Below are 13,836 nucleotides of genomic sequence, written 5' to 3' on the forward strand. Positions count from 1 at the left end.
TCGAATTTTCTATTGATCTCGTCCCCGGTGCCGCTCCGGTATCTAAAGCTCCGTACGGGATGGCTCCTACTGAGTTGAAAGAGTTGCAAAATCAGTTGAATGAGCTCATTGATAGAGGTTTTGTGCAGCCTAGTGTGTCACCTTGGGGAGCTCCGGTCTTGTTCGTCAAGAAGAAAGACGGTAGTATGCGCTTGTGCATCGACTACCGTGAGTTGAATAAGTTGACTATCAAGAATAGATATCCGCTGCCCGAGAATCGATGATCTCTTCGATCGGTTGAAGGGTGCGGTTGTGTTCTCAAAGATTGACTTAAGGTCCGGATATCACCAATTGAAAGTGAAGTCTAGTGATATCTTCAAGACAGCTTTCCGAACGCGGTATGGTCACTACGAGTTTAGAGTCATGCCCTTCGGATTGACCAATGCTCCTGCGGTGTTCATGGACCTCATGAACCGAGTATTTCATGATGTGCTTGATAAGTTTGTGATTGTTTTCATTGATGACATCTTGATCTATTCGAAGAGCGAAGAAGAGCATGCGAGTCATCTAAGTTTCACTTTGCAAAGGTTGCGAGAAAAGAAGTTGTTCGCTAAGTTTAGCAAGTGTGATTTCTGGCTTAAAAGAGTGGTATTCCTTGGTCATGTAGTTTCAGCCGAAGGTATTCGTGTCGATCCTGAAAAAGTCCAAGCTGTGGCTGATTGGGAGAGACCAAAGTCAGTAACGGAAATAAGAAGTTTTCTTGGATTGGCGGGTTACTACCGAAGGTTTATTGAGAACTTTTCTCGGTTGGCTGCTCCTATGACTAAGTTGACCAGGAAAGAAGAAGAAGTTTGTTTGGTCCGACGCTTGTGAGAAGAATTTCCAAGAGTTGAAAGATAGATTGACAAGTGCCCCGGTTTTGACTATACCCGATAGTTCCGGTGGTATGACAGTTTATACCGATCGTCAAAGATTGGTTTGGGTTGTGTACTGATGCAACATGGCAAGGTCGTAGCCTATGCTTCTCGGCAATTGAAGGATTATGAGCGGAATTACCCCACTCACGATCTAGAACTTGCCGCCGTTGTCTTTGCTTTGAAGATTTGGAGACATTATCTTTACGGTGAGAAGATTGCCATTTTCACGGATCATAAGAGTTTGAAATACTTCTTTACCCAAAAGGAGTTGAACATGAGACAAAGGAGATGGTTGGAACTAGTCTCCGATTATGATTGTGATATTCAGTATCATCCTGGGAAAGCAAATGTTGTTGCTGATGCTCTTAGTAGGAAGAACCAGAAGAAGACTTTGGATTTGAATGCTTTGAGTTTACCATTGTGGTCTTCTATTGAGAGTTTTGATTTGGAAATCGTTCTCGAGAATTCTGATTTTATTCTTTACGCCATGACGGCAAGATCTGGTCTTAGAGATAAGATTGTTGCTCAGCAGAGTTCGATCAAGAGTTTTGATCAAAGTTGAGAAGATTTCTTCGAATCCTGAGTCGGACCCCGACTTTGGTATATCCATGGATGGTGCTTTGTTGTTTAGAGGAAGACTGTGTGTGCCCATGCAAACGAAGAAGTTAAGAAAGAAATATTGAAGGAAGCACACCAGTCGGTCTTTCTTGTACACCCGGGAAGCACCAAGATGTACAAGGACTTGAAGGAACATTTTTGGTGGATTGGTCTAAAGGCGGATGTTGATGATTTTGTTGCCAAGTGTGAGACTTGCCAACGTGTGAAAGCCGTTCGACAACCTCCATCTGGATTACTTCAGCCTCTTCCTATTCCTAGTTGGAAGTGGGAGGATATCTCCATGGACTTTGTGACTAGCTTGCCTCGGACAAGTAAAGGCAATGACACCTGTGTGGGTGATTGTTGATAGGTTGACCAAATCAGCCCATTTCATTCCTATGAAGATCACTCATACTGGATAAGCTAGCAAGGCTTTATGTGGATAATGTGGTTCGTCCGCATGGTGTGCCATTGAGTATTGTTTCGGATCGTGATCCTAGGTTCACCTCAAGGTTTTGGAATAGTTTGCAGAAGGCCTTGGGAACCCAATTGAACTTGAGTACAGCTCATCATCCACGGTCGATGGACAATCCGAGCGGACAATTCAGACATTGGAAGACATGCTCGAGATCTTGTGTGGTGGATATGGGTGGTAATTGGGATGAACACCTAGCTTTGGTTGAGTTTGCCTATAACAACAGTTATCAAGCAACAATAGGCATGGCTCCATTCAAGGCTTTGTATGGCAGTACTTGTAGGACACCTTTGTACTGGATCGAGACAGTGAAAGAAAAGTCTTAGGTCCCGAGATGATTGAAGCTACAAGTGCTATGGTAGATATGATAAGAGAAAGGATTAAGTCTGCCCGCATCGAGACAGAAATCTTATGCTGATAAGAGAAGGACCGATTTGGAATTTCAAGTTGGAGAGAAAGTCTTTCTCAAGGTCTCACCAATGAAGGGTGTGATGAGATTCAATGTTAAGGGAAAGCTTAGCCCTCGTTACATTGGACCTTTCGAGATTTTGGAAAAGGTTGGACCGGTTGCGTATCGATTAGCATTACCTCCGCCTCTTGCTGGTGTGCACAATGTGTTTCATATTTCGATGCTCCAAAAATACATAGAGAATCCGAACACATTTTGCAGCAAGCACTCGAAGGACTTAGTGCTGATTTGACCTATGATGAAGAACCGGCCGAAATCTTGGATAAGAAGGACAAGCAGCTGCGGAATCGCACCATTCCTTTGGTGAAGATTCGGTGGAAGAACCATACCCCCGAAGAAGCTTCTTGGGAGAAGGAAGAAGTTATGAAGGAGAAGTTTCCTTACCTCTTTGGAAGCACAGTACGCTTTCAATTTCGGGGACGAAATTTCTTTAAGGGGGGGAGAATGTAAAACCCAGCCCTAACCTTGACCCGGAAACCTTGTTATTTGTAGGTCCGATGACCCGAAGTAAAGTAAGAAGTCAGCTTTGGGCCATCCCAGTAGAGGACTTGGTGTCTGGCTTTGAATCCATGAAAGTTGATGATGAGGTTCTATTTATGGAAACCGAATCCCGATGAAGATCTGATTAGTTGATGGACTTGGAGTGCTCTCTATCTTGGTTTGAAGGCATTTCTACCTATTAGGTAAGTCACTTGACTTGTGTGCAAAACCCCTTTAGGATTGGATTTGATCCGGACCTTCAATTCCCTGTTTTGGTCTTGTTTGCCGCATTGGTCGACTGATTGGTCGATCGGGCCACACGACCAATCCACTCGACCAATGAGTGCTGTCTTTGGCAATTAGGTTGTTCTTGCTCTATTTAAGTCCAATCTCGAGTCCACTTCGTATTTGCTGCCTCCAAACCCTCTCGAACGAACCAAAGACCTCTGCAAGTCATCTCTCTTGCATCCTTGGTGTTTTCTTGACGGATCTTCGTCGAAACTCTTCTTTTTGCATCAAAAGGTATGTCTACTCTCTCTTCTTCTCCTCCATCTTTGTTTTTCTTTCCTTTTTGAGTTGAGACAGAGAAGAGATGCTGCATTCTCTCGTTGCAAACATCTCTCGAACATGTTCTCATGATCATCCTAAGGATTTGAGGCTAGAACAATGATCTTAACCATGATCATTGCAAGCTTTTGAAGGAATCATGATCAAACCATGATCTAATCTTTGATTAAACTTCTAATCTGAATTCTGATCTCTTTGGATCTTCTTTGTTGATCATGTTAGTAGTTAATTACTGTGTTTTCTTTCCATGATCCATAATCTATAGATTTCTAGTTGTTCTCTTCTACCATACTATGTGTTCTTCATGATGCATGGTAGTTACATATATGGTAGGTTTTATTTCCTTATTTAGATTTATGCTTCTAAGCCTTATTCCATGAAGATCTATGTATGTTTTCATGATACCATTACCGAAAGCAATGATCCATCCTCCTATTGTTCTTGTCTTTGTTTTCTATTTCAAATTCATCAAGATCCATGATTTATTTAATTATGGTAACTTTTTGTTTCCTAATTTGGATCTTGATATCTTGATTGGATTAGTGTTTTGAGGTCCCCTATATGTTAGAATACTACTGATGTAGTCTACCCCTTGATTAGTACCCTTTTGAACCACCAAATTCGGATTTCATATCTTAAAACTCTGTTTTTTTTAGGCTACTGTCTGCATTGGTCGAGTGATTGGTCGACTGGACCACTCGACCAATCCACTCGACCAATGAGTACAAAGAACTCCAGAATTGGTCTATGTTGGATGTTTTGGTATCTTTTCTGTTAGGGATCTTTCCTAATATGTTGTATATACTTGTTTAGGACCTTCTTCTCAAGTTTGCCAAGATCTTACTTGATTTCTTAGGATTCCTTTGCGAGTTATAAAAGGTAAGGATGGTTATTTCCTTAATTACATAGATAGCATGAATCTAGTTTCTATATTTGAATATCATAGATATGATTCCTAAATTAGATTCTTACAATGATATACTACTGTTGCATAACTTTGATTACAGTAGCATTACTTATTCATATTAAATTGATTCATGTATGATTTACTTACCAATGTTATACAAGTGATTGTAATTATTGATTTCTTTCCATATATGAAGTTACCATATATGTGATGATATGATTTGATGCATGTGTATGCTTAAGTATGGTTTGGAAAGGAGAGGTGTCCTTTTGACACTTCTGTCCTTGGACTACTACGGGAATATTATGGGATGTTTCCGGAGATGCCCTCTGGACACCTTCCTAAACTGTTGGATGACATATCTAGGATTTGTCTAGTAGTGTTTGGCTAGGATGTCCTGTTATGTCGACCCTAATCGGAGGGGTATTGAGACCGAACGACCCGTGGTAGCAATGGGGATTCATGGGCGCTCAAGACCGGTAACCAACCCGTGAGAGGACAGGAATCACATTGTGGGGGCCATTTATTGGTAGGGTTGCATATGGTTAGACTTGGGCTCACGGGCGCTTAAGACCGGTAACCAACCCGTGAGAGGACGTGAGAGCTTCCCGTTTACCATATGTGGATAACCAATAGGGTTGATGAGTCCGTAGTCCGAGTTGGTCGGTGCCATAGGATACGCCGACTCTAGTGTGAAGGATACCGGAAAGGATCGTCGGGACGAGGAATGGAAGTATCTGGATCTGACTTGATGTAACTAAGTAGAAGACTTGCATTTGGCTAGGTTTTACCCCGACATGCGCCAAGACTTATACCAAATGGTTGTGAGAGAGTGTGTTGACTTAACCCCCCGCCAAGGTTTGTCCCGAGGGATGAAGGACCCATTACCAATCGGCTGCTCAAGACCGGTGAAATGATCCGTGAGAGAATCCAAGATATCTTAAATGGTTGAGGATGTGAGTGGACTTTCCTAAAGAAGTACGGTGCTATGACTTAAAGCATGTCCGCCAATAGAGACCAGCATACATAGAGTTAGATTCATTCATTCATTGTTTGTCTCATATCATATTGCATTTATGTTTGTTCTGGAATCCCGCCATTTATGTTATTATGGATTTTTAATCGCCTTTACTGAGTTTCTTTGAAACTCATTCCTTTATTGTACAATGTTGTTAGACTATCCTGCAGTACCGAGTACTATGACGGTCCCTATGAAGAAGCGCAAGGCGAAGAGGCATATCTCCGGGAAGGTGATTGCGGTTACCACAATTACTCGAAGATCCCACGAGTGGTTATGCTCCGTACGATGCTTAGTCCGACCATTGAGTGGAAGCGTCCTTGTGCCATTTATGAGATTTACACTTACAAGGATGTTGTCTATAAAGTGGAGAACAATTTAGTTACCCAATGTACTAGCTACTGGGATTAGATTTTATTTAGTTTATTCTCTTTAGAGCTACTTTTCCGCTGGATGTAAGGTGGAATCTTTGCCTCACTTTACTTATCTGGTTTGATACTCGATTATATCTATTATTCTGATTCATTTATGATTCATTCCTTCTTTATTGGATCTATGATTTATCTTCCGCACTCTTGTTTTGATTGTTCATGATTATGTTATTGTTTATGTGGGAGGTTGATCACTCGATACCTGATCTTCGGGCTGTGGATCACACTCTCGGGTATGCCCCAAGAAAGCGCCCCCCCGGGCGGCCGCACCCCCCCCCCCCCCACCACAAGTAGGTTTTCCTGCCCCTCCCTCCACCCCCCCCCCCCCCCCCCCTTCCTTTCCCCTTCTTCCCCACCCCCCTCCCTTCCCCGCCCCCCCCGATAATTATGTTCTTTTTTCCCCCTTCCCCCCCCCCCCCCCCTTTGCACTTTTTTGTCCCCCCCCCCCTTGTTTTCCCAAAAACTTGTTGCTTGTATCTCAAGATATCACGCAAGTATACGTATCGCAATCAAGTAATAAATGATAAGTAAAGTATCGATCCCACGGAGAATTATATCCTTAACTTTCAATGTAAAACTAAAATTGATTTAAATGAAATTAACAAGGTTGATTGGTGTTTGTCTAACTAATTAACCAAATGACAGGTAAAGAAAACTAAGGAACTAAAATGTAGATTTGAGCAATGGAAGAAACTTAATGAGTGACAAGTGTGTTAGGAATCAAGTTTCCCTTCCCCTGAATTTTAAAACACAAATACTAAAGCAATACTACAACCCCAAGATAAATCAAGAACTTGGAATGAATGGCAATATTGTATTTTCCAATACACATAAGCTAGCATCCTAAATCAATATCAGCATATTCCTATGAAGAATTGAATTAAGAATGCAATTTAAACCCAATCCAATCAATGGTAATGTGAGATAATTGGGTATTCCTACCCAACCTACTAATTAACACAACCTCATTAAAGATGATGCTAACTCACACAATTCAACAAACACCTAGACTTCATTAATTTTCCAATTAATGAAATCATAACATTCATTCAAGAAAGATCATTCAAGAACTGAAATTAGTCAATATAATATGCTGAATTCATTAACAATAAAGTGGATTGCAATAAAACTAAAGAACACATGATTAGTTACATATCAAAATTCAGGTTTAGGTACTATTATCATCCCAACACAGCTAAGATTTAGCCCATAACAGAATTCAAATGCATAAAACCAAGTATAGTTGACATGAGACTAGAAAATAAGAAGATAGAGTTATAAAAACAAGAATAAACTAAGGCTTCAATGCTTCCACATGAGCTCCAGCTTTCTTCTTCAGCAAATCAGCAACTCCAGCAGCTCCTTGCTTCCACAAGAGCTCCAGCATTCGTTCTCTACCTCCTTCCTCTCAGCCGAGTTTCTATTCCCAACCTTAGCCGAATGTCTCTCCTCTCACTCTTTGCCTCTCTTCTCTTTCTTCCATAAATGTCTTCAATCATTAGGTTAGATTCTGGCCATAGGATTAGAACTTTCCTCCTGAGATCAAGGGCTAAAAACCATCATGTATTTACAAGAATTTTGTCCACTTAAGTTAGCCCTTTTTGGTCAATTCCATTTGAATTGGATCTGAGAATATTCTGCTCCGTTGTTGTAACAATGCAGCAACAACTCTACAACAAAGTTAAAGGACAGGTTCTTCTATTATGAATCTTCACCTACATTTTCAAGAGAAAGAGAAATAGTCAAATTCATCCATAAAAAGAAGGGAAATTCATGTAATGGTGACAGTAATGAACTAAAAAAGATGCAACATGTTAAGACTAAATAAGACAACACCTAATGAATACTATCACTAAAACAAAGACAAAATACTCCTAAATCAAGCCATCTCAAGTATAAAAGTTATCAATCTTAACTCTATTTCATAGAGTTATCACACCCCCAAACTTAAGACATTGCTTGACCTCGAGCAATAAAGACAAATGAAAACAACAACTAACTAATAATGAAAGCATGAGGAAATCAAAATAAAAGAAAAGCAAATAACCTGGCTTAATCATGCAATAGGATGAGTGTTAGACAGAAGTTGCCTCTCAATCTTTTTCTCAATTTTCAGATCCAACACATCTGGCCAATAACACTTAGATGTCATACTTTACTCATCAGGATGCTCTCAAGTGTGTGTGTGAAAGTTAAGGATCTTGCCCCAGATCACCCTAGTCTAGCTGAATCATGGTCATTAAGTTTAGCTCATTGATCTAATATGTTGATCAAATGATTACCTCTCCACTAATTAGGAATCCATATCTTTTTACAACCTCAAGAACTTGTTTCATACTCTTTTGAGCATTTGACCCCCAAACTTATTCTTTATGAACCCCTTTTTTTTTTTTTTTTTTTTTTAATGTTGTCATCTTGCCTTTTTACGCGAATATCACTCATTTGTGATGAAGATACCCGGTTACTCAACAAGATCACAAACAAGAGTGCCTTGCATGCTCATATTTCGGGCCACTGTTGACGTAAAAAATACACATGGGTTAAATGCATATTCCTGGTTACTAGGTTGCCCAAAACAGCGGAACATTATTCTCTTTTCCTTTCTTTCTCTCTTTTTTTTTTTTTTTTATTTTTTTTAATGCTCATATTTCAGGCCACTGTTGACGTCAAAAATACACATGGGTTACATGCATACTCCTGGTTACTAGGCAACCCAAATCAGCGGAGCATTATTCTTTTGGGGAAGGGAAGGGGTCAAACCTCAATCAATATTCACAATGCACAAAGTTCTTGGAAACAGCCAAATGGGGATCCCTAATGTGTAAGTCTTGAAGTTCTCATTTAACCAATTCTAAAATCCTAAAAACTCTCACATTGATCCAGCTTTCCCCAGGTTCTCTAGAGCTTGAAACATCACTTGGTGCATCAATAATATGGCATCACAAACATGAGTAAGATTTCCAACAAAACCAGAGTAAGAGGCACTGACATTCACATTCCTTAACAACCATCCAAATTGCATGAAAAGCCAGATTAACTACACAAAACATCTACCCAAAACAGCTACTCTAAAACTGGACAGCAACTCTAAAATCTAAAACTATACAGCTAGAGAAAAAAGCTGAAGAAAATTAAGTAATTGGGGACATCCATAACATGAAGATAACATATGCAATTATTGGAACATTGCAAAACTTACCCCCAAACTAAAGATGAGCAGTGTCCTCACAGCGAAAGAAAGAAAAACAATAATAGGGAAACAAAGAAAAACAGAGTAAAGGAAGAGAAGAGAACAGAACTTCCCTGAACAACTTAGGCTGCAGCATCATCAACATCCTCATCTTCATGCAAAATTGTTCCCAGTGATGCCCAGCTATGATGGATGGGATGAATGGAAATGTTGTGCCTCAGTGGGTGTTAATTTAAACCCCTTCTCTTGAAGAAAATTCTTGGTGAAGATGGATGTGAAGCAGGCCTCAGCCATGGGAGAGTAAAAATAAGGGGTGACCATTGAAGCACTAGAACTAGGGTCTGTTCTGCTCTTCTTCTGAGGGGCCATTTCGAAGGGAATGCACAAGGTTGACCCCTAACAACCAAAATTGACTTCAAACAAAAACACTATCAAACTAAACATAAAAAAAAAACAGAAACAGTAGAAGATAAAAAACAACGAATCAAACAAACACTAAAACAGACCATATCTAACAAAAACAGAAACACCATAAAAGTAGAAAACAAAAAACAAACAAATAACAAACAATTAACTATAACTAATCAAACAAAAACAAACACTAACAAACAAATAACTGCATAAAACAGAACAAATAGCAAGAACCAGAAATTCTGTGTTGTTTTAGGTGCAAATAGCAAGAACAAAAACAGAGGATATGAGCATAGGGTATCGATGACCCATAAATTCTGTGTTGGTGTGTGCAAGTGATTGTAGCTCCAAAATAGCACCTAAAACAAATAATAAAAGTTGCATATACCATAACGAAAACAAACACTAAGACAGTATAAGAACAAACACATAAACCACAAACCACAAATTGAACATTCGATAAAAACACAGCAAATCAGAAATTTCAAAAATATAGAAGGAAAGAAAAGAAATGGGAAGAACACTTTGCTGATGTGGTGTAGGGAACATGGAAGGTCGAAACACCACAAAAACATGCCCGAAACCCAGTACAGCACCGGTATTCCTCTGAGAAGTGATTTGATTGTAGAATGGGAAAAAAGTTAGGGTTTTTGTGAGAGATGGATTATCGGTGAAGAAGAATGTTGCTTTGATGGGTGAATGTAGGCAAAAGAAGGTGTGAAAGTCTTTGAGAAGCAGAAAATGGAAGAAGAAAGGAGGATGAATCGCAGTGGAGAAGACGATGGTGCTGGTTAGGTGAGAAGAAGTGAGCCTCGAGTGTTTTGGGATTTCGGTTTGAAATGAGAAGTGTAATGGGTTGGGGTGGGTATTGGTTCAGAATGGTTTAAAAAAATAAATGGGTTCGAATCAGTATGGGTTCACCATGGTTTAATAGAAGTTTTGAAGTGTATTTTTGATGGGTTGGTTGGGTTTAAGGTTAAACCGGGTCAGGTGAGTGGTTTTATCGTTGCTGTGGTGTTGCAGTGGCATTGCTACCGCAACGAACACAGAATGTAATTTTCAACAGAGAATGTAATTTGTCAACAGAACATGTAAGACCCGTAGCTGAGGATCAAAACTTTGTAGTAGCATTATGGCCACATCGCTACAACAAAGATAGTGAAATTTGCTGGATATTGAAACATGCTCTGTTCAGCAGTTTGATTTAATGATAAGTTTGGCAAAACACCTAATCACTCTCTTTTTGTTCCCGACACTCCCTCCCTTCTTGAAGGATGATTGAAGGATGACCTCCCTTCTTTTTAAGCATCTTGAAGGATGATTGAAAATAATGATCCACTGCATGCTCTAGTTCCCAAGGCCATTTAATGATTTCTTCTTGTGCACCTTCCATAATTGGACTCAAACTCCTTTGCTGCTTCACATACCTGTTGCAACATTTCTCCAACCAAATTTTAAGCTTGTACACCGAAGGATTGATCCCGTTGATCTCTACTATACTCCATCCTATTGCTCTTCTACACTTCTTCAGCACTTCAAGTAGCATATCTTCCTGCTCCTTTGTTAGCAGTGCTGAAACAAAAACATGGAGTGTTTTGGCTGCATCCAAATGGGCATACTGAGAGTGTTTTGAAAGAGGTGTGAACTCTAACATAGGTGGCTCTTCAATTGATGGTTTAGGGGCTTTAGTTTCAAGCTCAAATAATACAAGAGACTCAAATCTGCTCCCACTCAATGCCTTAGTTGGTCTTGCCTCTAACCAATCCATATATCTACTTGCTTCATCATCCACTTGTTTAATTTCTATTGCCAATGAAAGCTCTAGTGGGTTTTTAATACACTCTTTCTCCAACTCTTTCAAAACCACAACAAAGCACTCTTCTATTACTGAATTAGTTTGTTCCTTCTGAACAGTAGCAGGATCTTCCTTCTCCCCTTCTTCTTGGATAGAAATAGGTCCTTTCTGTTGGCTAGGCTTTGAATGAGGTGGCTCTAGAAGTTTTCCACTCCTTAATGCAATAACGTTACAATGCTCCTTGCCTTCACTCCTAGGATTTTCTTGGTTACTTGGCAATGATCTTTGAGGTTGATTGCTTAAAGCATTAGCTAGCTGTCCAACTTGATTCTCCAAATTTCTCAATGAAGATGCTTGACTCTGAATCATTGCATCATTCTTTGCCATATATTCCTTCAATAGAAGCTCTATTGTTGAAGAGGATTCCATAGGCTGAATTTTCACTTGCTGTTGAGCACTTGGAAGCTGAGGAGGTCGAGGTGGGATGGAAGATGGGCCTACATGCTATCCTTGAGCATTCAAATAGTAGTTAGGGTGCTGCCTCCAACCCGAATTATAGGTGTTGGAATATGGGTTATTGGCATTGCTGAAATTACCAACATAGTAAGCAAATTCTGGGTTAGATGGACAGCTATCAAAGACATGCTCCCCACCACAATATGTACACGAGACTGATGTATGTTGTTGAGTTTGTACAGCTGTAGGCAAGTTTACGGATTTTAACACACTAGTTAGGGATGACACTTGTGAAGTTAAAGCTGTCACTGCATCTAACTCATAAATCCCTGCCACTCTCTTATTTGTAGCACCTCTCTTAGCTGGCCATTGGTAGTTGTTGTTGGCCATTCTCTCCAAGATCTCATAAGCTTCATTGTAAGACTTTGCCAATATAGCCCCATTTGCTGATGCATCCACTATGGATCGAGTTTGTCCACTTAAACCATAGTAGAAAGTCTCCATTTGAATCCAATGAGGAATACCATGGTGAGGACATTTACGCAAGAGCTCCTTAAATATTTCCCATGCCTCATACAAAGATTCATCATCCAACTGTTGAAAACCAGTGATATCATTTCTGAACTTGGCATTCTTTGATGCAGGGAAGTATTTCATCAAGAACTTCTCTACTAAATCATTCCATGTGGCTACTGATTGTGGAGGTAAGGAGTTCAACCATGCTCTTGCTCTATCCCGCAATGAGTAAGGGAATAGCTTCAATCTCAAGGCTTCTTCAGTTGCTCCCAGTATCTTGAAAGAATCACTTACTTCCATGAAGAGTCTAAGATGGAGATGAGGATCTTCTGTTGGCATCCTGTCCTATAGTCTGAAGCATTTGGAACATCACAGGCTTAAGTTCAAAATGTAATGCATGAATTTCTGGCCTTACTATACTTGGATTCAGCTCATGCAACCTTGGGACAGCATATCCTCTAATGGCTTTATCTCTATCATCACCCTCAGCTGCCATATTATTCTCATTATTATTCAATCCATTTCTTACTGCTTCAGCCATTGTTGGAACTGCTGCTAGGCCGCGTTGCTCCCTTCTTCTAGCTCGAAATGTCCTTTCTATTTCGATGTCAAAGGGTGCCAACTCTTGATCAGGCAGCGTGTTCATACAAGTGTAAAAGCACCTGAGAATAAAAGGAAACTAATATCAAAGTAAAGAAATTTCAGTAGATAAAACAAAAACTTACTTCTACACTAATTATCAAAGACAAAATTCCCCGGCAACGGCGCCAAAAACTTGTTGCTTGTATCTCAAGATATCACGCAAGTATACGTATCGCAATCAAGTAATAAATGATAAGTAAAATATCGATCCCACGGAGAATTATATCCTTAACTTTCAATGTAAAAATAAAATTGATTTAAATGAAATTAACAAGGTTGATTGGTGTTTGTCTAACTAATTAACCAAATGACAGGTAAAGAAAACTAAGGAACTAAAATACTTAATGAGTGACAAGTGTGTTAGGAATCAAGTTTCCCTTCCCCTGAATTTTAAAACACAAATACTAAAGCAATACTACAACCCCAAGATAAATCAAGAACTTGGAATGAATGGCAATATGGTATTTTCCAATACACATAAGCTAGCATCCTAAATCAACATCAGCATATTCCTATGAAGAATTAAATTAATAATGCAATTTAAACCCAATCCAATCAATGGTAATGTGAGGTAATTAGGTATTCCTACCCAACCTACTAATTAACACAACCTCATTAAAGATGATGCTAACTCACACAATTCAACAAACACCTAGACTTCATTAATTTTCCAATTAATGAAATTATAACATTCATTCAAGAAAGATCATTCAAGAACTGAAATTAGTCAATATAATATGTTGAATTCATTAACAATAAAGTGGATTGCAATAAAACTAAAGAACACATGATTAGTTACATATCAAAATTCAGGTTTAGGTACTACTATCATCCCAACACAGCTAAGATTTAGCCCATAACAGAATTCAAATGCATAAAACCAAGTATAGTTGACATGAGACTAGAAAATAAGAAAATAGAGTTATAAAAACAAGAATAAACTAAGGCTTCAATTCTTCCACATGAGCTCCAGCTTTCTTCTTCAG

The 13,836-nt window shown here is 39.4% G+C and overlaps 1 non-coding gene across 1 annotated transcript; it reads left to right on the top strand.

Annotated features, from left to right (window-relative positions):
* The first annotated feature begins 12,212 nt into the window (after positions 1 to 12,212).
* LOC149015970 (small nucleolar RNA R71) lies at positions 12,213 to 12,319 on the top strand. Its single transcript, XR_016173746.1, has one exon. It is a non-coding gene; the product is annotated as a small nucleolar RNA R71 (small nucleolar RNA).
* The last annotated feature ends 1,517 nt before the right edge of the window (positions 12,320 to 13,836 follow it).

This window comes from Hakea prostrata, chromosome 5 (genome assembly GCF_041222555.1).
Source record: "Hakea prostrata isolate BN-2017 chromosome 5, UWA_Hpros_2, whole genome shotgun sequence".
Lineage (NCBI taxonomy): Eukaryota > Viridiplantae > Streptophyta > Magnoliopsida > Proteales > Proteaceae > Hakea > Hakea prostrata.